Genomic DNA, 27596 nt, shown 5'->3' on the forward strand with positions numbered 1-27596 from the left:
GCAAATAAAACGTGGACTCCGAACCGAACGTGGACCCGCAGGATGAAGAGAGGCGGGGAGGGTGGGGTGGGGTGGAATGGTTATAAAGGAGGACATTCTGACTGGTCGTTGTTGTTGTCGCTGTTGTGTTCGAGCACATTTTCCAAACAATAGCACGAAAAACACCAGCAAAATAAAAACATAACAGCGCTAGCATTTATGCATGCTAAAATATTCCAACAGCCAACGCAATATAATTGACGCCTGCCCGCACCGTTGGTGGTCAGTTCGATGAAATCGGAAGTAGTTGAAAAGGGGAAAAAATGGGCGCTAGGGGAGGTTGGGGAGAGGGGGTATTCTATGAAATCGCAGGACAAGTCGTAAACATCGAGGTACAGGTTGGTGGTAAGTGAGTGGAAAAGTTCGAATTGTATTTCCATTGGGAAATCTTGTATTTTTCATCACTCCCGCCACCTTCCCGCCGGAACCCTCTCCTCCTTCCTCACTATCACAGGTTGCAGAAAAAAGTTTATACATTGCGGACATTCTGGGTAATGATTTCCATAGGTGAATGGTTGTTGAACGATATTTTATCGATGAATAACGCCTGTAGGTATGCAACGCGTGGTACATTCATATCCCTTTTGGCGCTGTTGGGACTGTTTAGATTCGGACCGTATTTTCCTTAGAAATGTTTAAAGTGCAATTGAGCGATCGGCAAGGAAAGTAATAAAAGAATGCTTTTTGGCAGACAGTAATGAATGGATATGGATAAAAATGCTTCAAACAAAACTATAAGTGGTTGTTCCTATTAGGTGTTGTTGTCGTCTGCTAAACCTTTATGCCGGTCTTGCTGGTGGACGCATCAACGCCAACACTCCTTCTCATCTCTGCTTCCATGTTGACCGCTCAATAAAGTGCTCAATAGCAGACTCATAACTCCCATATCATGTGCGTAGGTTCACACCTGAATGAGGTGTTTGTCAAGGTTTTCACCTCCATATAACCTTGAACAGTAGTTCATTTGCACTGGATGCCTAGCAAGCTGTGCAATGTAGCATAAGAGCTATTGCGTCAAGTTCCCCAATATTTCCCTTCATTCGGCGGTTATTTAACAGAACAACCCCACCACAACCCTCCTTTTTTTCTCGTCGCAATTAGTGCTTACAAATGTTGCCCGGTGGAATTAATTAATTGCCTCCCATCAAAGCATCATGCAATTTATTAAAATGTATAAAACTGTACCTAAATGGCGTCCGCAAGTACCGATTCACTACGTCACCGAGTACACCGTGTCATCTTTTTGGCAAAGCAGATGAAAAAGCTCTTGGATGCTCATCCCCATTGTCTGGCGCTTTGCTGCTGGAACGGTGGCGGTGCCATGCCTGCTTGGTTCGAAGACTTCAATTACGCGAACGTAACGAAACCAGCCGCATTAAAGATAGTAAAGGGAAGTGAAACCCGCCCGACGTTGGGATGGGAGGAACATTTCGGTAACTACCGTTTTCTGTTTCAACTTCCCCCATAACGCCCTGTTGCCCTTGCTCCACTCGTGATTTACATCACTTGGAAACCGACCCTCTCTTTCCCCACCCATCCCGAACCCTTGTTATGCGCTACCCTCACCATCAAACGCCGGCAGCGACAACGTTTCGGTCGGTGACTAAAAGTGTGGTTAAAGATATTCGCACACAGCGCACCCGTTCCCGTTTTTGCTCCACCGCCTTGAAACGTACTTTTTTTTTTGTATGCGGTGGGTGGTTTTGGCACTCACAAACCCTCGCCCTCCCACCGCACACTTCCGCCACCGGAAAGGGGTCGGTGAGGCGTGCGCGAAGGCGTCGTAAAGTTGTTTCGCGAAATGACCAATATTTGTACCGCGTGTGAAAAAGCGATAAAGATAAATTTATGCACTTGCGGGCGGTTTTTTTTTTCTGCACCAGATACCCTTCGCCCAGTGTACGGTGCGGTCGCGTTGTGTCCGCGTGACGTACAGCATTCTGCCATCGACGTTTCCCTACCCGCCCGCTCCCGTTCCCTTCGCTCATCACATGCTCTAGCACGGTCTGGCCGGAGCACTGTTAAAAGGTGGACTAATAAGCTGTAAATAAGGTTTTTTTTTTACATCAAACGCGCTACTTTTGTCACGCGGATTAGCATACAATTTTGTTTTGAAAAACCAACACGCCTAAATGTCTGCAATGCCGTGCACAAAATGACCTTCTTGGTGTGAATAACAGTGTCGTTCAAGTTAATGCTGAAGCGCCTAAATGTAGGCAATCGCTTTTTTACATGAACATCGTGGTCTTGCGTGCATGTCCTGTTTGTTCGTTCGTACTCAAACGTTCTGTGCGATAAACGTATCGACAACCAAATCGAAACCTAATGTGGACATATTAGGAAATAATGTACAGGGGAAAAGGACAAAAAAAAGGATACGTTTCAAATGGGATTCGCTATAACATGCTCCTTTAACGATTGGAAATTGCAGGCCATTTCTTCTTATCATCTTTTTATTTATGGTCCTGTCCTTTTTGAATCCTGTTTTTTTTCTCCTAGCAGTGGGGAAGATCATACTTTCAACTAGTTTTTGACGTTTGGGCTTGGGGTATTTGACATTTGGAGGCTTAACAAGGCCTTCTTTCCCGTATGATTGTGTTTTTAGCATTGGATTGGGTTGTGGGTTTGACGTTAGCCGAAGGAATGAATTCTCAAGCTGAATATTTATCTTCCTTTACAACTAATTGAGCTTTAGTTACGCTATGTTATGTTATTCTCCATGTTAAAATTATATGTCCTTGAAATGAATTGATCCAAAATGTTACAACCTGGTAGCGGGATTATTTGACAGATGCCACCTTAAAGCACTAGTTATCTACGTTTAAAGTATGATCTACCCCAGTGTCGATATTCGTCTTTTGAATAAAAAAAACATAGAAAAAAGTAAAAAAATATTTTTTTTTAAATAAATAAGCCCAAAAAACTGATGAAATAATAAAAAAATAATTTGTTGAAAGTTGAATTAAATTAATATTTTTTAACAACCACCTCACGTGGGCACTGCCCGGACGCGTTTCCTACAGGGTGGTGGTGGTGTGTATCCTGGGACGGGTACAGTGGTTGTGACAAAACTTGGCGATTAGCTGGCGGAAATTTAAAGCGATGAGGAAAATCTACGACCAAAAAAAAACAAAACAAAACCAAAACCGAAAGCCAAACCGTTCAACTCACACGTACGCACCAAAAGAAGCAACAAATACACCCACGAGAAGCGGGGGAGAAAAATACGGCGACGGTCCCGGACGGTTTTCCGGGAGTAAAGTAATGTTGCAGCACGCTCGCTTTTCTTGTGAAGTTAAGATTGGCTGAAATTCTTCTTGGTGTCGGCCGAAACAGGCAGGAGGGTGGGCGCAGCTAATTTATTGACCTACTGGGTTTGTGTGTGCGTGAATACCCGGATAAGGCGCACCTAGTTGCAGCGTCACCGAAGCAGAATCCATTTCATGGTGTGACAGCATTGATAGGTTGTTTTAGAATTATCGGAAGCAGTGTAAATTTGAAAAGAAAATCGAAACAGGAGAAGTGAAGCGAATGGAATGGAATGGTGGTTCATGCTCACGCATTCTGTTTTTTTTTATTTAACAAAATAGCACCCTATTAAACCCGCTAGTAGATTTATCTAGCATCTCCAATCTCCAATTCATTCTACCAAATCTAGGTTTGGGAAACTCTGTTACACACAAGTTTTTCACCAACTCGCCGAGTACGATTTCGAGCTCTTCTGTGGTACAGCCTCACCCTCCCTTACCCAACTCCATCACCCCCTCCCACCCCTTCGTGTTACACTAAACTTACCGACCATTGTGCAGGCGCCATCTTTTTGTTTGCTGTAGTTTTGAAGGTTTTTTTTTGTGTTATTTGTTTGGTTGTCATTGGTGCCTGATTTGTTTTGTTTTTGTTTCACAAAAGTAATTTGTGCAAGTCACCCGCACATTCCGAAACCACCGTGTACTAAAAACAGACACAAAAGCGTGCACCACGTCTCGACAGTCTCCGGAACCGAATGGGATGCGCCATTTTGTAGGGTGGAAGCAAAAAAAAAACAGGGAGCAACCCCCCTCCCCCTGGTCCACCATCGTGCGATTCGTTCCACAAAACTCCAGGATAAAAGGTGACTTGCGTAGCGATGAGCATCCAATAAATATGCTTTATACGATGATTTAGCTGAACTGGTTGGTAGCGGGAAGCCGAAGCCGAGCCGAGGGTGGTTTCCATCCCGTGCAATTGGTAAGCGGATGGGGGTGAACATGGGTTGGAGCATAATTTTTTTTTATAGCTATTTTTTACGCCAACCCACGATCACGATCAAACTTGATTGCTTTGATGTGGATGGGGGGAGGGGGAGGTGGCGGGAGGGGTGTAGTAATAGCAAAATACAGTTAGAAAGAGAGGGATAGATATCTAGCAGCTAGAACAATGTGGTATTTCTTTGAAAAAGGACGGAAGTAGCTCTGGTTATGAGGATGTCCCTGGAGAAGCACATTTAACACTATAACGACCGAAATTCGTAATAGCATGTATCTTTAAATGGTGTTTATGATATGTTTTTCGTGATATTCATAAGCTCCTTTTTCTATGTCTTGGCTAGCTGACAGTCGAGTACGAGATGAACCCAAATTTACCTTGTAGCTGCTTCTTCTAAACAGATTCGTTGTACATAAATTAAACGAAATATTTTTTTATCGCGCTGATTATTTGAACAGTTGTGCAAATTACTAAATCGCAAATGTTTGGAAGCTCTACATTTTATGAAGATAGATGAAACCTCAGAGATTCTGGGATCTTTAAATATTGACTCAGATATTCACGATTATTTATCAAGGAGAGTTTGATCAGCATAAGGATTTTGATTGAATGAATGAATTTTTCAATATTTCAGTTACAGACCTCATAAACATGCGTTATAAACTTAAACAAAAAAACATTCAAAATTACTAAACGGCGGTTATTGTGTAATAGAAGCTTATTTTCAAATAATTGTGAGTCTTTATCGATTGAATTATAACGTTGAATGGAGTAGTTGATGTGGGTTATGAAGAAAACCCAAAGTTTCCTCCAAAGGTACGACTGGAGAAGAGATGGCAACGTAAGAAATGAAATAAGGAAGTTTATGTGTTCGAGTGAGAGAGAAAAAAAGAGACAGAAAGAAAGAGAGAGAGAAAGAGAGACAGTGAAACAGCCGGTGTGGTTCGTTGTCGATCGTGCGTCGAAACTTCAATCGCAAGCTCCTACCACCCGTTGCAAAATGGTGTCCGCCCGGTGTATCACTGCCTGTCCTGGTCTGGACAGCCCCTGTTTCCACCCCCACGGGATTTTTCTCGGTTAATGTTTTGCCGAGCTTGAATTTGCAGTAAGTATTCCGATTCACAGACCGGGCCATGCTGTTGGTGTGGGCAACAGGGAAAGGTAGGCCGGTAGGTAGGTGGTGGTTGGCCAGGGTGAGAGTTTTTTTTAGGGGATGTTCTAGGGCGGGGATGGGAGTGGTTCGATGACGAACTTTTCGAGTGCCCGCATCACCCCACCACCGGTCGCTCACGGTGACGGAAAGTTGTTCGCACTAGCAGTGCCCTTATCAGCGCCCAACCATGCCTCACCGAGCAACAAGGGGAGGGAGGGGTAAGGCGTGATGCTGACAGGTGGAACCTCGCAACGGTAAGGAAGAACTTTTGGGGTGGAAATAATCCCGACGAAATGTTCCTGTTTCGCCAGCGCAAGGAAAGTCCGTGAGCGCTTCTTGTAAAGTGCTCCGGGGAGTTATCCTCAGACAGGAACAGGCAGCCGACTCAATGCTGCCTGCAGGACGGGGAAACTAGTTCCTGTGCCGTAGGTTTAGTTTTATGTTCATCTTTCTGTGTGTGTGTGTGCGTTTTCCGAGCTAGCAAAGAATGAAACAATTCAATCCAAGTTTTTGTTGCAACTATTAAGCCACCCAGTCTGTCTTTGTCTCGCGGTTGGCAGCATTTCTCTATCTGTTCGCCTTTTGTTTTCCTCTATGTGTAATTTTCAACTTCTTCATCCCCTGGAAGGATTTGCTTCACAACACCCCCACCCTGCAACACTAAGCCCCCCCCCTTTGCATTACGCGAAGAGGGAGCTGAACGGTGCACATCTCGGAGGAAAATGCGGGATAGTTTTTAGGCAAGTGAAATCCCGTTGCTGAAAAATGGTTCGGAAAAAGACTCTGTAACTACGAGAAAGAAATGCTCGCAGAAGACAAAAAAAAAACCACTTTAAAGCAGCAAAAGAAAGCTTAGAGCGAGAAACCCAACTAGTGGGACAAGGTGGAAAAGCGACGGAAGAACGCCAAAAACGGGAGGGTATGAATAATCATGGTAAGACATTTTGCTGCTGTTTTAATAATTTATTTGCTGTTACTTTGATCATAATGTGTTGCCTTGAAACGTGTGGTTTGGGGGATGATTTTTCGATCATCCCTTCGCCGGTGTACCAGGTGGAGCGGTTCTTTGTGAGGTGGGTGTAATAGTATTTTGGAGCAAGTGAGAAAAATGAAGAGTATGAAAGTATTAACATATTTTTCCTTAGCCGACAGTCAAGAGGGATGCGAGGGTACTTGAAAAGGAAGAAGGAAGCTTTCCACCTTACACCCTCTTTTCTTTTCCTCTAGAAATGGAACGTAACAAAAAAAAAGATCATTTATTCGGAGTAAATTTGTTCCCGCTTTTGTAGCTCTGCCTCCCACCTCGCTCCTGCAGCCCCCCCCACCCAAAAAAAAAAATGAAAGAAGGGTGTGAAAATTTGCAATACCCATGAGAAACCGTTTAAGGTGGAAAAGAAGCAAACAAAAGCGAAAAAGGCAAAAACTACCCAGCTTGCCCCAAGTGTGGCAAACACTTGAGATCTGTACATCGTACGTCGCGTGTTAAACTGCCCCTCCCCGTTAAGGGACAGAAGGAAAGGGAGTCTTGCAAGCTATGTCAAGAGCCTCCCTCCCCCCCCGTAATGCAAAGGTTAGCCGTTTTCTTTGTAAGGCTCATCCCACGAATATTGCGATGGGATTGTATGTTGGGTGGCGTGCAACGCAACAAGAAGGAAAAACAAAATTGGAATCCGGACCTCTTCTTCGGTCCTTTCAGAAGCCTGGTTTGTGTGTGTGTTGCGTGAGGAAAAGGGGAAGAAACATCCAGCACGGGTAAGCCAACGCACAAGCAAATATCCTCCGAAATTCCGAAGGGCCACTGGCAAAGTCATCCTAATCCTGCTAACCATCGTCGCCTCGGCAAAGCACGCGCGGGATTAGTTACGCAGGAATCGCGCCGGACTCCGGCGGGATTTCCGCAAAATCGCACCATCCATCCCTGTTACCGCCCAGCGAGCAAATGGGTGCGGTAACATATGCCACGGCCGTTGCTCCAACTGCGAACGTTCGAACGTCATTAGCAGCAGATTAGCCGTGGAATGCGTCGTTCTCGGCTTTCCCATGTTTGGCGATGAGGTTTCGGCTCGCTGTACTCAATTAAATGGTTGCCATATTTGGTGCGGGGGTGGGGGAGGAGGTAGGTGAGAGTGTGTGCCGTGACAGGAAAGGTTAAGAACAGCAGAAGACACAGGGTTGTTTTGTGTGGCCTTTTATTTTTGTATGGTCTACAGACTTTTGGACTGCAGAGGTCGGGATTGGGAGGAGTCAGATTTGGATGAACGTTAGTGTGTGTTCTCGCTTCTGGGCGAAGCTTGATAAGCGAGTTCCACTGCGATGTCTAACACGTTGGGTGTGCGTGCGGATATTGAAAGGGTATTTTGGGTTCGAAGAGTGTCCAAATAACTACTCAACGGGAGATCATCCACACTTGATGCTAATATCAACCGCAACCTCACGTACTTGGAACTCGGTTCGACACTTTCAGGAAAAAACCTTCCGAAATTAGTGGATGTACCAGAACATCATGTGTATTCGTTAATATTTTAGGATCTCTGAACAATTTAGACAGGAAACATCCAAAGAAGTAAGTTTCCACTGTTGTATGCTCTACTACTTGGAACTCGGTTTGACACTTTGAGGAGAAACCTTCAGAAATTAGTGGATGTACCAGAACATCCAGTGTATTGGTTAATATTTCAGGATCTCTCAACAATTTCGAGAGAATACACCTAGAGAAGTAAGATTCCACTGTTGTACATTTTACTTAATCATCTACTATAAAATTCTTCGACTAAAGAAGCATGTTTGCCCAGGCCCCCAGTGTTTGCGGTACGTAATCAGTGCGTCGGTACATTGCAAACACTTGTGACAACTACAACATGTATCTCGTCCCGAACGACACCGCCACACCAGCGTGGAACGAAAACGGACCCAGAACACTGGCGGCTTTCACGGACGGATCCCGCGTTACGAGGGATCATCAGCGTTATGCGCCAGAGTGGGGGGGGATTTTTAATGCGTCCCCCTTTCTTGGGCAACGCTGCTATGCTGAATGTCAATTTCCGCGACCGGCTTTATGAAGCTCCCGGTAAATTTGACGTCCAATTCTTCCCGCTTTCGGTCCTTAACTCCGTTTTTCCTTGGGGGGTGGGGGTTGGGGTGGTGTAAAATTTTACCACCCTACAGCAGACTGGGTGGAGCAGTATTGGTGGGTGCGTATTGAATGTGCGTTTTGCCATACGGTAAGGCTTGGATCGATCTTGGACGTACATCCGGTTGATGGCGTGCCACACACCCCCACAACCGCAGAAGCAGAACGTACGAGTTCGCTGCAGTAGGTGTTGGAAATGTGTCTGACGAAGGGAGGGGGACGTGTCAACGTGATGGTGGTAAAAATGGCGCAACGGACTTGAATAGTTTAATGTCATTTTCTGTTACAAATTTAACGCTTCCTTTCGGGTCGGTATGCTGCTGGGATGCGGTAACACACATGCCGGTTGGCAACGGGACTCGTGGGACATCGTGTGGTGGCGAAATGTCTGGAGGTGATGAGCGCCAGTTAAGGATATGTTTGATACGACGTTTGACGCCCGGAAGCGACGCACAATGGCGTCGTTACGGTGTTCCGGTGCTGTACGTGGCCGTGCGCCGTATAGCGCCACCCCGTCCTCCAACCAGCCAGTGCAATACAAATCACTCGCTCGCATTGAACAGCGCCGCAATTTCTGCACAACAAAAGCCGGCATCCACCTTTTTTTTTTGTTTGCCGTCGCAAAAGGAAACATACGTGCGGCGCCATGGCACCGACGTTTGCATGCAGCCGTCACTCGGGAAAGTGACACTTCATTCCTTCGATAAAATATAAATCCTTCAATACCGCCAGCAGCTTTGCCTTACCGATTTTTAAGGGATGGTGGCGGGGGGTTGGGGGTGTGCGAACAGGAGGAGGGAGGGTTCGTTTTTATTCCTGCCGGCGAATCATTTCCTTCCGACAATCAAACCAAAACCACGCCAATCCGATTGGCTGACCTGCGGCGGAGGGTGCCGAGTGTTGGCCCATGCCATGACAAATTGGTCCCTCGCGAAACGGACTCGGTCGGCATCTCAATTTAAATAATTTACCCTTATTACCTGTACAAACTATAGCTACCGCGCCAGGTTTTCGTCCCGGTTGGATTCGGTCGTTTAATTTTGGGACGCGTCGGTGTGTTAAATCAAATCTGGACCGGGGGGAAATTTAATTGTGAGTCCGAAATAGAGGTGAAGGTAGCACCCACGCGCCGAATATAGTCACAAGGCCTGCCTAATCGAGAGACAGAGCGAGAGAGATAGAGAAAGAGAGAGAGAGAGAGAGAGAGAGATAGTTGAAGATGCGAGGGCTGAGGAAGTTGAGATTGGATGAAAAGTTCCCGGACCCTTTTTGGAAGATTTCCAATTCAAGCAAAAGAGGGAGAAAGAGAGAGAGAGAGAGAGAGAGAGAGAGAGAGAGAGAAATAATCTTCTCGAAATTTGAGGATAAAACATTCGAGCATACTAACGAAGGGAGATTAAATTAAAACTCGACTTTTGGTAGAAGCTTTCCTCGGGGTTTTGCGTGACACAGTGCGACCAACTCCCGCACAGCTGCTGGGAACTGTTGGATTACTCCACTCGGAAACCCTGCATAACCCTTTTGCGGTTAATTTATTCTCACCCACCTGTTTGCTAAATCCCTTACACGTCTTGCTTTAGTTTCGCAAGAAGTTTTTGTTGGACAAAAAAAAGTACCGTGTGTGTGAGTGTGTGTGTGGTGTTTAAAAATGGACCTAAGATTCGAGCAATAAAAAAAAGGTTCCAGAAGTGGTTCTTCTTGTGGATTTTTCTGATTCGGTTCAAAATGTAGAATCGATTTGTCCCAGAAAAATTCTAGAAGAGTTGATGTTCCATAGCTTCTCTAGGCTAGAAAAGGTCGAAAGGATCTCTGATACTCCATATGACTCTTGGATTCTACTAAAAGGAAGTTTCTGAGCTAAAAGCCAAGGCATACAAGAAGATAAGCTAAACATTTCAGGAGTTCTGAGCATGACCGCAATGCTGGAAGTAATAATAATATTCCCCAACGCATCTGAAGGATAAGCTCCCTGGCTGGGAGGATGGAATCTCATCCGGTTTCCGTTGCCAAACGCAACGGTTCCCCTTTCGATAATGGCCAAGATATCCAAGAGATGCTGCATTAAGACATTCATCTGTATGAGTTGGACAACATCTTCCATAATCTCTTCGTAGTCTGGAGTGAATATTTGATGTGGGATTCATGGAGCTTACGTTAAATGCTTTTGAACGAATGGAATCCGGGAGAGTCTCGGCAATCCGAGCGCGGAAGGATTAACGAATCGAAGCAGAGAACTCGAATGGAATCACAGTAGAGATCCGACCAGTGTTCTAGCGAAGTTGCTGCGTTTTGCGATACGTCTCATTACGAAACAGTCTGGATCTTTGGTCAGCATAGATTGATCCCGTGTTGTTCATCAGCGAGCTCACCCTCGGTACAAATGTTATTCCCCAACACGCGACTCCAGCATGGCGGTATGTCCGAGCATGTTACACTAGAACCAGGGCGTTGGTCAAAGCGCACCGTGTTAAGCACGAACACCGGTAACAGGACGCCCCGTCCGGCGTGTCGGCTTACGGCGTGTGGACAAGCTGCTGCCCCAAACGCAGGCAGGGCGAGTAACCCAATCGCGAGCAACTCAACACCTAACGCACCGCTGTGTGTGCAGCAGGTTGAGCCCGGCGTTGACGTTCCGCACCGGCGCAAATGTTCGGGCGAACATTCCGCAAATGCAAACACGCACGCACACCAATACGTCCCGATGGCGGGTGGTAGGGGGGTGGGATGGGGATTCTGTTTCACTGGACGCGCGTGTGTACTCGAAAGAGACGTGCGGATGACGTGACGCTGGCGTGACGTGACTCATGTTCGGTGAAAGCACGGTCACGGGTAGCTAACGCTTACCAGGGCCATGTTGTGATGTGTCCTCCGAGCTGGGTGGTTTGGGTTTGGGGGCCAGCGCCCCGTGTTCCGCCGCTTCGTGCGATTATCGGATGAGTTCTTGAAGCAGAAAAGGCTGCATTTCGGTCACGGGACACTGTCAAAAGCATGCAAACAAAACACGGCGGAAAAATAACCTCTTCAAAACGCAAAGCTGATTCCTCCCCGAGCCCTTTCGGTGGGAGGATTTTGTTATTTTTTATCTCTTTCTTTCGTTGTTTTTTTTTGTTCATATACTTTTATTTTCTGTTTGTACCCGGGGACAAGTGAAAAGGATACTTCAGCTTTTTGGAAAGTAATTTGAAACAAAAAAAAAGAAAGAAAGAAAGCAAGAAAAATCCCGCACAGTTGGGAAAACAAACCCTACTCAGTCGCACCACTCGTCTTAAAGCGATTTCATTTACTTTGGAAATCGCACAACCCCCTGCTGTATGCGGGGTAAGTACCAAACCCCCAGCCTGGCCAGTGTTTGTTTGTTTGCATTTCATCTGATTGCTTGTCCCGCTCGAGACCCACCTCCCCGCCGGAAGGGAGGAGGGTGGGGTGGAGGAGGGCAACAAGGGAATTATAGCGGAAGGGCTTAAATTCTTTTCACTCGGATTCGGACCCGAAAAGAAAAACGTGTACACACGACACAGACCAGAACAACCCTCTGTCAAAACACCGTTGATGGCTTCCGGGCCCCGGCCCCGCGAGGAAAATCCGGGTCCGCGTTGCGTGGGAGAGGAAAGCAAGTAGGCAAGCAAAAAAACAGAAGGAGAAAATTGTTTGCGTGTGTTTTTTACGGTCTTCATACTTTACTTTCCGTTTTTGTTGCTCGCACCGCGGTTATGGGGTTATGGGTGGGGGGAGTGGGGGGGAGGGATCGGGATTTTTGGAGCTGTGAAAATGTTTACACATTACCGCTGCCGGTGGTGCTGCGACTGGTTTCGGGATGGTCCCGCCGGTGAAAGGTTTCAGCGGGTGCGTTTAACTTCTTAATTAAGTTTGATGGCCGTGCGCGGGGTCGCTTAGTGACAGTGAGTTGTACGATGCTTGCTTGCACCGCAAGTGCATCTCATTGCATCGCTGCTGGGGGAAAACTCTGTCGGTCGCACGATTAGCGAGCTCATCCTAGGACAATTCCAAAAACGATGATATCATCATGAAATGAGGGAAAGTTCTTATGTGGAACACACTTTACAAAAAATTGCAGGGTTCGCTACTGCCAATATTAATCTTAATTGGCACAAAATTTTATAGCGAGCTCGAGAAAAATCCTTTTACAAATGTAAAATTAATAATAGAATACTCCCAGCCCGCACTCCACAACTGGAAAAGCTGCAATTAATTGCAAATGTAAAAAAAAATGGTGAAATCGTTTTTCAGATGTGTTTTCCCTCTCGCTCTCTCTCGTCGATTCCAATCATCTTTCGGCCACCGAAAGGCTTTCGGGCGGGCGCCCCGTAGCAAAAAAAAAAGGGCGAATACTTTTAAGAAGCTTATACTTCGGAGAAGGCGCGGCAAACCTTTACCCAGTGCCGTTTTACGATTTAATTGACCAATTGAAATGGGCACGATTTGTTTACGGTGGGCAAAAGCTATTCCGCCGCGACGCATAAAGGGAGGACCGCATCGAATAATTTGTGCGCTGTGCAAGCGCTGATAAAAGACTCCCTCAAGGGGAACTGGGGCGAGCAAAGCACCGCGCGTTTTACGAGCGCTTGCTTTATGTGTTGGCATTTTTGTAAATCATTAAAAAGTGTACCTTGCAAACGCTGCGATCGAGCGGTGGCGGTGCGGGGTGGTTTTGATTTATGAAAGTTTAATTGGTGTAGAATAAATAATGCCAATGAGCAGCGCTTTGCTCACCAGGGCAGCAACTATCAAACGCTTTCGGAGAAATCTTATTTTATCCTTTCTGCAGGTGAAATTTCACTCCACCAGCAAGGACGATTAGCGGTGGTACGGGATGGAGTTTGCTGAGCAGCCCATCAGCGCGGGCTAATTTATCGCCTGCGGGAACGAAGCCGGCCCGCAAGCTATGCGTATCGGTTGCGTATCTTCACTTTCTATCGCATACTCCCGCTGGGCCGTTAGCATGCTTGGGTGGGGTTTTCTTTTTCGCACGCATTCCACCGGACGGCCCTGTAGTCCATGCTGCGCGGCACTATTATAATGCTGTGAGAGTGGTGTAGCTGCTTTTTTATTATCCACCCAGTCCCCCATTCCACGATGAGGCATGTCGCGTGATGGAAAGCTCCTGTCGCACCAGAGAATGGTCTTTTAATACCCGCCGCGTAGCAGAGCAGTGGGCCCAAACTTCAGGCGAAAAATGCCACCGGCACCGGAAACGTTCACGTCCGAGTTAAGGATTTTTATTTCACATCTCGGTGGCAGGGTGTGATAAATAAATATATATATATATATACACCTTCTTTTCATTTCATTCCGCAACGGGGAGTTTATTTCCTTTCTGTGCTTCCCAATTTTTTTTGTGCTTGGTTACCAAATGCTGTATTCGGAAAAGCGCAAAAGATAAGGCGCCTCCATTAAGGCGTGCGAAACGGGAATTTCGTTTTCCCCGGGTGCGAATGTTAGCATCCCGGAAAAAAACGGGGCCACGCACGCAGGAGTGCTTAGGTGTTTAACTGTTAAAATGATGTTTTAAATTTTATCGTGACCCCCTCATGGTCGGTGTGGTATGCGTTTGTGCTGTGAAATGTGTGCTCGATGTCGCCATTTTGTGTTATTAAAATTGTTTTTATTAAAGAGAAGATATAGCGCAGTGATATTTATTTACAAACACATGACAAAAACACTCATTACAAAAATAGTTTTATTGTATGGCGTTTGGACTAAGTTGCCAGTTAATATAATAAACGCGTCACTTAATTTAGAAAACTTTAAATGGTGCTTCGTTGCAAGAAACATCGCTTTACAATTTAGTTTTGACTGACGGCTTCCAAGCTGCCAGAATCTCTGCTGTTGATACTAAATGCTCTCGATCATCAGCCGGTCAAAATTGAGTTGTAAAACCCTGTAAGTGTATTTAATTGCAATAAGCTTACAGTGTATTTAACATTACTTAATTTTATAATAATAATTTGATTTTTGTGATATTGGCAGGAGTTGTTTCTTTCATGCGCTCTTTTTTCGAAATAATGTTTTTTAAAAAGCTGCCATTGTTAGTCATATTTTATAGGGGTTTGCACTCTAATCATCAAATTTAATAACAAAACTGTAGTTTTCCACCCATATTATGAAATTTGGTTAAGAAGTAAATGGTTACAAAAAGTGTTGGCTGATCAAACAAATTTTACTACAAAGTTGCAGCTTTATTGGACGATTTCGATCGGGTTGGCAGTTGATGTCATAAACACGTCACTTAATAAGACAAAGGTGCAAATGACAATCGTTCTGTGGTACCGTTTTTGTCAAAGCAACATCATAATCCGACCGTATTGGTATAATGGAGGATAAATGAGAAAATTGATTGTGCTGGAACATCGCAACAATAAATCCGTCCCATAAAAGAGATTCTTCAACACTGGCCGGGCAAGGTCAAAAACAATTAAACACTCAATCATAACCCTTGCGCAGAAGGCAGAATCGAACCCATATGCTGCACCAGCACCGCCCGCTTATACTTTACCCCCTTTTCGCCCGGCTACGGCCGGTTAGCACTCGCACGTGCTGCACCGAATGCAATCGACGAATGGTCAGCTTTTACGATCGGTTCGTGCCTTTGCAGAATGCCTCCCGTACCGAACGTGGTGCTGGTGAGGTTTAATTGTAAAGAAATGTTTATTTCCACAGCAAACATGGTGCTCAGAGACAGAAGGTGAAGCGACGGCCAATAAAACGCAAACACATTGTGCTGGCACATGTGGCTCGTAGGGGGGCGAAATGAGCGTAAATGGAGTGTGATTTATGTTTTTTTTCTCTCTCTTCTGCTAAACACACACTAACCGTTTCAAACATCATCATTCGGCATTGCCACAACAAACTACTAATAGTTCTAGCGAAAAGAAGAAAAGTACCACCCCTCCACTGCCACCTCCAGCGACGCGATTTTTTGACGCATCGTGTCAAGATTTTTGAAAAATTGGCAAAGGAAAGCAGTCGCGATTGGATACGGTGGTGGAAGCGAAAGCCAAAACGGGGACGGTTCGCCGACTAACGAAGCAATTTATTTTTCAAAAAGTAATGAGAAAAGGCAATGGGACAGCTCACTGGCTACTGTGTGACGTGTGAAATAAAACGGAAATAAAAGCTTAAACACCTTTTTATCTTTCGTCCCATTCGGTACTTTTTTTCTTCTTTCGCTGCTGCCCCTGCTGCTTCTGTTCGGGTGTCTTTGCTGGTGCAATCCGCTAGGGGAGAATAAAGCTGGGTAGAATGGTGGACGGTCCACGGCGGGTGGGTTAATAATCTAAAAAGGTGACATACGGAAAGCCGGCTTGAAAAAAAAAAAAAACACATCGCCAGAGTCCGGGCATGGCCAACCCAAACAGTTCATACGAAGCGATTAGAGCGGAAAGGAAAAGTTTTGGACGAGTTTGTTCCATTTTTATTGTTGTTTATTTATTCTTCCATACCTCCGGGCCAGGCAGCACGAAGTGGCCGCGACCGGCTGAAAGCGTGGAGCAAATGCGGAAAGAATGAAATTCCTGCTAGAAAATGCCGTTCATTTTTTTTTTTTACCATTTTGGGTTTTGTCCTTCCATTTTGTTTTTGCATCGCGTACGGGTGTGATTGTTTCGCCTGGTCCCTTGGTGGTTCCTCGTGTTACGAGTGACAAATATGCGCTAGAGAAGGTAATTGTGTAATGTGAGTTGCATTAATTTAGGCGCCTAATATTTGCGTCGTTATGCGCTTTGCATACTTTCACCAGCGAGCAAACTCCGCAAAACATAACGCGGCAAACGCAACATACAGGAAAACGCCTAAAGTTATGCGATTTGCAAAACAAAACTACTTTAAATACTTGATGCGGGGCTTTCTTTTCTGGTGAATTAAAAACTGAACCCCCGTCACAATGGGGAATGGAAAAAGCGAGTTAAAGGAAAGCGTGGGGTGGTGTGGTAAAGTTTTTCTACCGAATTTTCCTTTTTACTTCGAGTTGTATATTTTTTGTTGTTGTGGCAGGAAATATAAAAAATAAAACAACTCACCACCCATACACCTAATGACCCTCAGGACCACAGTATTGTTGGCCATCTTTGTTGCTACACACAAACACACCACACCTTCATCCGCAATCGCCACCCCTGTCGTGATGGCCAGAAAAAGGACGATAACACGAATTTTGTTTCCATCTTCCCTGGTACAAGCTCGCACAACAATGAATGGTGGCTATTTGGCACCTCGAAAGGAAGGTGGAACGAACAACAGCAAAACGAAAAAGTAAAGATCACGTGTTCTTGGGATCACGAATCGGCCAGGGTAGAAAGAGGGTAAGTGGGGTGTGTCAGGGTGGAAGTGATGGTAAATTAGTCACTCGGGGGGTTGGGTGGTGTGGCGGAACTCCTCTGCTTGGGTAATACAACGAACATGTGTCCGCTTTGCTGTATGTGTGCGCGCGCGCTTGTGTTAGTGTGTAGTTGCAAACAATTTGATTTTCCACGAAGGAGACACGTGCTGGAGTCACGGGTTTTCCCGGGGAGTAGCTAATTTTACTCGCGCAACCCAACACGGCGAGGCTGAATGAAATCTGATTTTACCTTCCCCCTCCCGGGTAGATCGAACACTAGATAAGTGGCCGAGATCGAATAGTTGTGGTGGGGCGGGGTTGGGATGGGATGTAGAGTTTGTGACTCACCGGAAGTTTCGTGGAAAACCTTGCGCGCTATTGGTGGACGGAAGGTTGGGAAAACTTAATTAGCGGGCCCCAAAGTGCCCAAAGTTGGGAGCGTTTTAAATGCAAACAGTGATTAGGTTTGTGTGGCAGGGGAGGGAGAGGGGGGATTGGGTAGGTGGCACGGCGGGAAAAGAGCGTGTGGCTAGGATAGGTTTTCATAACGATCCGAAACATGACACCATCAATTAAGCTGTCCCGTTGTGATCATCTACCATCGAAACGCTTCACCGTCTTAGAGCCGTCCCTTTCATGGTTGTTGCCCCTGCCCGGATTCCCAACCCCTATTCCACAATGTAGTGCATTGCGACGGGGGAGGGGGAGTAAATTTCCGCATCGAGCTTTTCAATCAGTCACATTAGAGGTTGACGATTATGGCAGAAAAAAGCGAAAGCTGGGATGATTTCAAGAGCGGAAAGGTAGGGAAGAGATGGAGGGAGGAGGGGAGGGGGAGGTTGAGAAAGGGTGGAATTTATATACAATGTACAGCAACGGGGGTAATCTTGGTTCGGTGTGAGTGGTGCATGATCGTTAACTGCGATCGCACGAAGATCTCACAAAGTCCCACTGAAGTCATCGACGAAGGTGTCACACCGCACCAGGTGTTGGACTGAGGAGTAGAGTAGCGTCGTCGCGGGAGGGCATAATCGGTATGACGAGCGGGCAACAAAGTGTGCCCGACTTTTGCGGTTGCGATTGTTTATTCGGTTCCTTCGGCGCTGGTGCTACAGCTCGTGGTTTGCTATAAATGTCTTGCTCTGGTGACTTTTGTTGGTGACAGTCGGTGCCACACGACACCTCAGCGCGTGTGTAGGAGTAGTCGGAAGGCACAGACGATCGCTTTATGTTCCCGGTCCCTTTCGTTCCTTCGCTGACGAGTGACGCCGCTCGTGCCGGTAGGCAGGGCGGGGGTGCAGTCGGACCCGGCAGATATTATAGCACCCGAAGCGACTTGCGAAGGGGTGTGTGTTGACGTGTACCGTTCTGCCGCAACGTGGAGTGGTGATCAAATTACACACATTAGACGACAGCGAGAGCTATCCAGCCGATTAATAGCGTTATGATGCGTGTTATCCACGCGCGCTCGTCTCGCCGCTGTTGATGTCTCAATCCGAGCCCGACGCACGGCGCGGAGTGGCCGGGAACCTCAACCTGTTCTCGTGGCCGTTTTTTCGGTTGTAACGAAATGGGAAACCGTCCCACCTGCAGCGGAGCGTACCTGCCCAACCTTTCCAGCAGGCGACACGGTTTGCTGGCTTTTGACAACCATGCGTGCAAACGTTAGAGATGCTGGCAGCAGCAACAACCTCGCCCGTGCTGACAAACTAATCCGCTACAAACACGGAAGCTCTCGCAACCTGTAAAAGGGGTTTCGAGATCTTTTTGTTTTATTCGGCGGGAATGGGGCACGGTGGGCCGATGAAATGTGTCTCCAAGTTTGGAGTACTGCACGAACGGAGCCGCACGCAGTGCATTAGCGCGTCGGACGGTTTTGGGAAGCAAAATGGAGATGAAGCTGCCCCTGCGGGACGCTAGACGAGGCCGCCCGAACCGTGGCCGAACGGAGGCACGAGTGGCGACCGATGCCGAATAAAGTCATTCGGGCGCTAAATCTCGCCCGCCACACACGCGGGTATGCATGTATGGGCGGCCGACCGAAACGTCGGTGAGCTTCCGGGGCTGAGCGCCCGCGCAGGGAGCTTACGCTGAGCGTGTGAATTGATCATGAGCAGACGGGTTTTGTTGCGGTGAGTGCTTGGGCGAATGACAGCTGGCGTATGGGAAGGCACTGGTCGGCGACGGAGTGAAGAAATCGAAGCAAAATTCTTGTCGTCTGGATGATTCCAGTGCGATCGACGTACAGCAACAGCAGCAGCAGTTGATGATTGAGACGCTTCCTTCGCATTGCTAGACTAGCCGCCGGTACATGCCGCGGGACGATGCAAAGCCGAAGTGAAGTTCCTTATCGATGAGCGACGAGTTCCACGGGCAGATGAAATGTTTAGATTAATCGGTGGATGTTTTTTTGACAGATGGCGAGCAAGTGGAGCCGTCCGCGTTGCGACCAGCGTTGTATAAATTCTCGATAGTTGGAATGGTTTTTGGGACGGCTTACGCTTCGATTCTCGTGTACGACTGCCGTGGTGTTAGTTTCACAACTGGAATGGTTTACAGTGCGGGTAGAAGCGTTAACTTTGACACAGTGACAGTGGTATTGAGAGTAGTGGCCATTTTTTTGTTGTTTACCAAGGCTCTCGCATTGGAAGAGAACTGAGCCCCCTCAAGGTCGTTGGGAGATAAAGTGTACTTGCGGACGCTGTTCCTGCTTCCTGGTCGTGCGCCAACCACCAATCACCAGCAGCACCAGTCAATCATCCGTACACACCTCCAAACACACTTTGGGGCGGGAGCGGCCGGACTGACGACCTCGCGGCCGCAACCTTCAATCGTGATGGTGCGTTGGCGGGCCACAGCACCGAGCTCAGCGCTACCAAGAACACCGGTCCAGTTTCGTGATCGCGATCGCCTAAGCCGTCGCTGGCCAGCGGCCGAAATCGGCCATCGGGGTGTGGGGTGACTAAAGGCACGGACGGCTTATACACTGCCCGGTAATCATTTTCCATCTAATGCGCCCTCGCCACCGACGCGCATTGCTGGCGTACTCGTGCGAAGGCGCGCCGAGCAGAAACTACGGTGTGTAGCAGCACGATTTACAGCCGGCCGGCCCGAACGCCCTGGATCGCCACGGAATGGGAGAGCAGGTGGACGACTCTGCCTGCTGGAACGGGCGGGAGAAACATTGAGGGTAATGTAGCAGAGACGTGAACACTGTGCCGTTGTTTTTTTTCCTGTTCACGCTTAGATTCATTTCAATTTACGGCCTGTATGTGTGTGTGTGTGTGTTTCGATTCTCGTTTCCCTTGCTTGCGTTTGGCTTGGATGTGTGATTGAGTGGTTACGGTTTTGGTATTTGCTCCTATCACCTGCTCTTCGCTCTTCGCCGCCATTTTTTTACAAGCAGAAGATGAGTAGAGAATCGTACCGCTGAAGGTGAAGTGACGGCAAGTTTTTGGACGCGGACCTGTTGAAACTGTGCTGCCAATGAAACGGGTGCATTGCAGGGTTTCTCACGAAAAACAGGGACGGTGGTGGAGCGTTTGACTACCCGCACAGATGTGTTTGTTTCTTTGCTTCGCAAGAAATTTTGGTGCTGCAACCTTTGCCAGCTGTCGGTGTTGTGCATTTCCGTACAACACCTCGAAATGCCTCATCATAGCATAGAACCCCAGAACGTTTGTGGAGTAGATTAGCTCACTCCTGTGTTTAGATTCCCCTCTATACTTCAGAACCTCGCAACTTATGAGTTGTTTAGCTCTTCATTGAGGACTTAGAAGAACAATCAAATGAACTAACTACTTATAACGAACTACTGGTTGTATTTCCGCCGTTGTAGTCTTATGGAGGTAGGTTATTGCAGCTTCGAAGTTGAGATAAAACACCTATCTTGAGTCAAAGGATAGCGCCGACAACAACATGACAAAGTCCTTCTAGGTCGTCCACATGGCCTGAGGAGTACGTGGAAGGCTACGTGGCAGGCTAAAATTGAGACGGAGTGCATAATGGATTAGCTGATGACGGCTTGCTCGATCATGAGGACAGTCTAGACTTACACAGACTATTCCAATCCGAAGCAATCAACAAAGAACTTGACATTTTCATAACATGGAGACTGTAACTCTGTCGAAATTGATTTGTTCTGGTGTCCTAGTTCTTGAGGGACAAGACAATCAAGGACTTAAGTAATATTGGGTAATACTTAAGATAGTGAAAGACTGACTGATGTGAAAGAGTTCCAAGTAGGATCTAGGAACAAGTGCGTTCGCTACCAGTTTCAATCCCCGACTGACTTTTATTCGCTACTGTCACTTTGACAGATCTGACAGAACACTACATTGAAAGTAGGATCACTCTCTTTGTGTAACCCTTAAGGGTTTTCCCGAACTGAGTCTTCTAGAATAGGGCACTATGCTATTTTACAGGAAGAATATATGTTGTGGAGATGACTGCCTCCCTCAGGTGCATTAGCAGGTGATATTCTTGGGACATGACCAACTTCACTGATTAGAGGCTATATGTGATGCGAGGTATATACGAGACATCGTCTAGTGAGCCTTGGCACTAGATAGCAACCCCTGCTGAAACACTTCCCAAAGTGCGCGCCAAACTGCCACGACCGTCCGCCTAGAAGGACTCCCTCGCATCCAGCCGCTCGCTTCCACACGGTGCGAGAAATACCTTCGATAATAATAGTAATAACTGACAACGGTCGAACACCGGCCGGCGGCCGGGTGAGGAGCAACCATTCACCCTAAAAAACAAAAAAAAACAAGAAACAAAAACTAAACAACCCCAACACACACACACAGGACAAAACAAAAGAATGCACAAGTCACCACCACGGGGTGCGGACGCAATGGCGTGAGCTTGCGCGTGCTTGCGCCCGCGCACCCAGACATTAGAAGTTTCGCGGATGCGTGTGTTAATTAAGACGGCACGTTTGCGGCGATGAAGAAGGCCGCTGGTGTTCGCGACCAGCGCCTCGAAAATCTTGTTGGGGGAGCACAGATAGGCAGAGCAGTGACCCGTGACAGCTAGCCATCGATCGCATCAGATCGGATCGGAGCGGTGATAATGATTGCGACGATGACGGGTATATATAGGAGCGCGCTCTCGCTCTCTCTCTCTCTCTCTCTCTCTCTCTTTCGCTCTTCCGCATCACTGTGTGCCGTTCGCTGTGGGGAGAAGGCCAGACACCGAACCTGCCGGTTGCGTCGTGTGGTTTATAATTTTCTTGTATTGATTATTTTACTTGGGTGCTGGGGCTGATTTGTTTCTTTTTTCCGCCCCTCTTTCTTCGTTCGTGGTGCGGTTACTTGTTGTTCTTCTGCTAGTTTCGTGCTTGACCCGATGACACAGCGCAAACGAGTGTGTCGGGTCGACTTCCACATCTCTCTCTCCCCGACTGAAGTTGCGCTGCGGCTGGCAGGTAGGATTTCATAGCGGGAATGCGCACCACCGGACAAAACCTTGGCCATGTGTCGATTCGTGGCAAGCATTGTGGATAGCTTTTTGCGGGAAGTCTCTCTTCCTGTTTTCTATGGCCCGGCACACATATCCACCGCCCGGGCGCTGCGTTCTGAGACATCGCCCCTTCGGGAGGGGGTGCCGGGTGATGTGTTGCGTGCCGAATCGTATCGCATTAACATAAATCAATCCTCTTATCGAAATAGCACACCGCACACCCATACACGTACCTTCCCGATAAGGACAACTATCAGACGGTGCAGAAGGGTGCGCACTATCCGGGTGTCCTGTCCACTGCGGCCGTGTGTGGTGTGCTAATGTGGTAGAATTTGGGGAATTCGTGAACGGGTTGTCTAAAAGTGTGATTTTCCAAAAACTACACCCCCGGTTGCCACCGCAACACGCCGAGGGCGGAGAAACCATTTATTCGCCTGATGTTTTATGCAATTCGCATCGATCCGGGGTTGTATTGAACCGTCCCGGGCAATGCCGAACCCCGAACACATTATCATAAACGAATAGAATTCCTGACATTTCGGTATCGTTGCGGCAGATAGGATGGAATGCGATTTGCCCATCCCGTCCAGCTGTGGTGTGGGTTGTTCGGGCAGGATCACTGAAGGTGCGCCTTGGCTTGCCCACAGGACAGTCGGGAACTGCTGCCACAGTGGGGGTTGACTGAGACGATTTATGCTACTTTACCATCTTCTAATTCCCGCCTGCTAGTCGTCCGGTAGATCATTGGCCTGTCAACGGCTAGTGGCTGCTTCGGTAATATATTGCCCGCAAACGTAATTGATTACTCATTTATTACCTTTGCCCAAAATACGTTCCGAAAGAGCAAACTAGGGCACGAGCGGCACTGCTGGCAGCGTCCCGTCTCGAATGGTATTCAATTATCCATTCCTTTGGCGCGCACAAACATCGGGAAAGAACGTTCCCTGCCGAGGCAGAGGCGAACGAGAGTGTGGTAGGCTGTAATTAGCAATAGGCGCACATACCTTCGGTGGCGCTTTTCGCAGCGTAGCGAATGGTTTGCAGGATGGGCTTTTTTTCGATCGAACCCAATGATTAGTGAGGCTTGTGGTAAAGTTTCCTAGGGAGGAGTTGATATTTTTGTCGTGTAATAAGCCGTGCTGTATAGAGCACTGCACTGTTCACTTCGTTCCAACTTCTGCAGAGCAATAGTGGAATGGTGTGGATTTACTCTGATTGCGTCGTAAAGTAAAGCGGACAATTTTTTTTTTTTGGTTTGCCTGGTACTCACAAAAACACTGGAATGAGTAGCAAAAGAGCTCATTAAAATTTGCTTGTATATTGTTTTGGTTTTTTTTTTGGTTATGTTGGGTAGAGCTACTCCAAATTACCGTCGCCTCAGTGCGAAGTAATTTATTTAAACGTCCGCACTTCTTATGCGCACTGCTCAACACCTCGTCTTACGCTGTTATTATAAGGAGTGCTTGTGTGGTTTTCTTTTATGTTTTGCTTGCTCACTCTGCAGCATCTTTCGTGGAACTCATTTGTCATTTTTTCGCCAACATTTGTGCGCTTACAACAATTGGCTGGGGATGGGGGATTTTGTTCTACGCGTTAAGAAATAAAGTTATTTTCAGCTTCTAAACAATTTGGTGGTCGGTTGACACGCAAAGTTAATAATTTTTGAATCTCCAAAAATTAATTACTTTAGAAAAAATCATCAAAATTCTCCCATGATAATTTCATTAATTTCATCAATTTTAGCAAATTTTGTTATTATCTAATCTAATAACTGTGAGGAAAACAATTTTTTAAATTCATCTTGATCACTTTGCAAAGGATTATTTTAAATTTCATCCTGATTTTTCGATTGCATCAACCATTCAATGTCTTAAATGGCCCCCAAAAACGCATTTAGCTAATGATTCGCTTCTGTATCCCTATCTCTCTCTCTTGTGTGCTAAACGCTGTTCGAACCAAAGAGCCATCTTTCCATGGGATAAAACGAACCCAATTATTTTGTTTGATAATTGTTTTTTTGCTACCGCACAAATAATCCTTCCAGTACGGGGAGTCGCATAAAATGTGGTGGCCGTGGTTGTACAGACCTCTGGAAGTGTGTTAAATCTGGAAGTGTGTTGAATAAAATAAGAGCAAATACAGTTGCTCATTGGTAGCACCGTGCCGATGGCGATGGTTTCGATATACGGCGTCTTTAAAGGAGGTTACATTGAATACATCACGGCCATGTAGTGGAACGATAGAAAAAAGGTTTGCTTTCGGTTTGTTTTTTCTATGGAAGCAGATACAAACGGTCGAAAAAAATATCATTTTTCCCAACTAATACCTACGTGATGGATGAAAGGAAAACAGTTTTTTTTCTTGGATTGATTTTGACCTATAGGCATACGATATTTTGTAAGTATAAGCGGAGGTTTTGATGCTCTCGCTGTCATAAAATACAAGAGGAAGCCATTAAAAAAAGTTATAGGCGTAATATATTTTTTTTTTGCAAGACGAAATAGAGTGTGATGTAAGCTAATATCTTATTCTACACAGAAAATCAGACGTGAAGATTACAATGTGTGAGCCTTCACATTACGTATCATCATCACCGCCAAGTTGTAAAACCAACAGTGAGGGGGGAGAGGGATTTGAACCCGAGCATAGGATAGATTACAAACCCTGCACACTTGACCACTCGACCACTCAGCGCTCACTTCTTGCTTCGGCAAGAACTCAAACTGCTTCCACACTCAAACCACCGCCACAAACGGCAAAGCTGAGCGCGTATTATCTACGCGATGCTTTTCTTTCGCCGTTGATGGTAGCAGCTGTACGATGGATGTGAGGCCGGTTTGCAAAAAAAAAAATTTAAGCTATATCGAATTGATGAGAATGGGAATAAAGGGGGGCGGGGAAGAAAAGCTATCAAATAAATACAGATAAGTCCCAGCGCTTATGTATCGCCCGGATAAATCGCAGCTCGTGCCAGGGTTTTCCCACGTAGGAAAATTCCTTTCGCTCAACACGCGTGCCGGGTTTTATTTTCTTTCCGCTCCCGGTGCATGCGTCATTCTCGCCGATGTTGAGAAAATCCGTACCATCTAAGCAACATATCAGGCGGGTAGGAAAGTATCGGATGTTGCTTCCGCCCACAACCGGAACGACAAACATAGCATTGGTCGAAACAACAAAAAAAAGTGAAAGAAAAGACAGAGACAAAATAGAACGAAGAAAGTTGGCATGAATTTCAAGTGAAAATCAATCACCATACGCCCGGTTTGCTGGCAGCAAGAAACACGCGCTATAAACATTCAAAGAATATGTTTGCCTACATTTGGGGGGCGCTTGGAAAAGGAACAACAGCAGCAACAACAAAATCGCACCGGAAAAACGCCCCGAAAGGGGACAGCAGAGGGAGATGGAAGAGAAGAACAAAGATGTACAAGGCTAAAATACAAAAATGAAGGACAACATCGGAAAGAATGTTTGGAGACTGACGTAAAATCATGTAACAGCAAACGGTTTTGGTAAACTCCTCTCGAACAGGCCGGCATTCGGGTGTGGGAACCAATTTAGAAAAATCCTGTTCCGCTCGCTCGTCGCCATCGCGTCATGTTTATATCGCGATTCATCAACTTAATTCCCCAACAATCCTCATCGCCTTCGCCTCATCGCAATCATCTCCCACGCTCCTTTCCCCGTCCCATTCGTCGCTCACCCCATCCCATGGATGAGGAGGTGTAGGGATAGCGAGAACAAGCAGACGATACGACAAATTCACTCCCAATTCTGCTGCTGGGCAAACATCTTCACAATACGCCACCATTCGCATCCTCCGCATCAAACCGTACAATCGTTATCATCTGCCCCGTTGATAACGTTACGCAGGATTCTGCCCGCTTGTAAAATTTGCTTGCGACAGCGACAACCTTTCGCAAACAGACTGTATTGTGGCCTGTTTAGCGTCTAACACACACAACAACAAAAAAACCCCTAGCTGGCCAAAGAGGGTGGAGAAAATGATGTGGCGAATATAGAGCAAAAGAGCGAGAAAATAAAAGAAATAAATAAATGTAAACGGAACGCACGATGAAAACCGCCAAAGGGGGCTTTCGCTGCTCGATCATTGTTTATTTTAGCTCAAACATGCTCAATCCGCTGTGCCCGGTGCACCGATGATTCCATGCATTCCAGTACCCACCTTTTGGCGGATTATCCCGGGCAGGATAATATTATTTGTGACTTATTTGTTGTTTAATGATTTTGGCAATAAAATACCGCTTTTCTAATGCATAAGGCACTAAGCTTTCTTCACGCCTTTCTATGCTACATTTGTAAAATATTTAAGAAATTCGCATAAAAAAATAACAATAGCAAAAAGCAGTAATTCTGAAAGCTGTTTATTAAATAAATATAATGATTGTAAAAACAAAGTAATACAAAACCATAAAACTAATACCTCATTTGAATACAAAACAAATAAAAACATAAAATATTTAGAATCATACCACAAAACACACGATAAAGAAAATAACATTGAAACATAATACCAAAGTGTATAACGATATAAAATTGAGGAAATGACATCAATTGATGAATAATAGAATAAAATCAAAATGTAAAGGAAACAAAATATCATAGAAAAGCGCGAATCAACAAATATATTCTGAAAAAAAATCGCAAATTAAGCAGACTGTAGCAAAATCCTTTAGCTAACAGTGATTATACCACCGAAAAGTAGAAACAAATAGCAGAAACGCCATCGAATGCATGGTTGGGCGTTTTGCTTTTCTTTCACTTGCTCAATTTCCAATTTTAAGTCCCCCCCCCCCCCACACACACATATACACATACAACCACACATCCAATGCTCCTTTCGCTGCGAAAGGAAGTCAACGCCACGCTTTAACTGCTGCCGGCTATGTATCACGGTCGCTATCTATGGTTTTGGGGATGGCGCACTGTAAAGAGTTGCTTGCTGTTGGCAAGCTTGGCAGAGTGTGTGGAGTGAGCAAGATCCGTTTGTTCTTCATTGATTTCGCCATTTTCGCGCGAGAATCCGAGAATTTGGCCCCATCTGCTGGGTTGCGATTGTTGTGTTGCTGGGAAAAAGGGGATGATTTGCGGTGGTTGGATGGAACTCACACACAAACTCATATATCGTGCCGAATGGTGGTCGTGGTGGCTTTCGTCGCTTAATTGTGTCTTGGGTTTTGTTTGCAGCGGCGGTTTGCTGTCTTCGG

This window comes from Anopheles marshallii, chromosome X, assembly GCF_943734725.1.
Source record: "Anopheles marshallii chromosome X, idAnoMarsDA_429_01, whole genome shotgun sequence".
Classification (NCBI taxonomy): domain Eukaryota; kingdom Metazoa; phylum Arthropoda; class Insecta; order Diptera; family Culicidae; genus Anopheles; species Anopheles marshallii.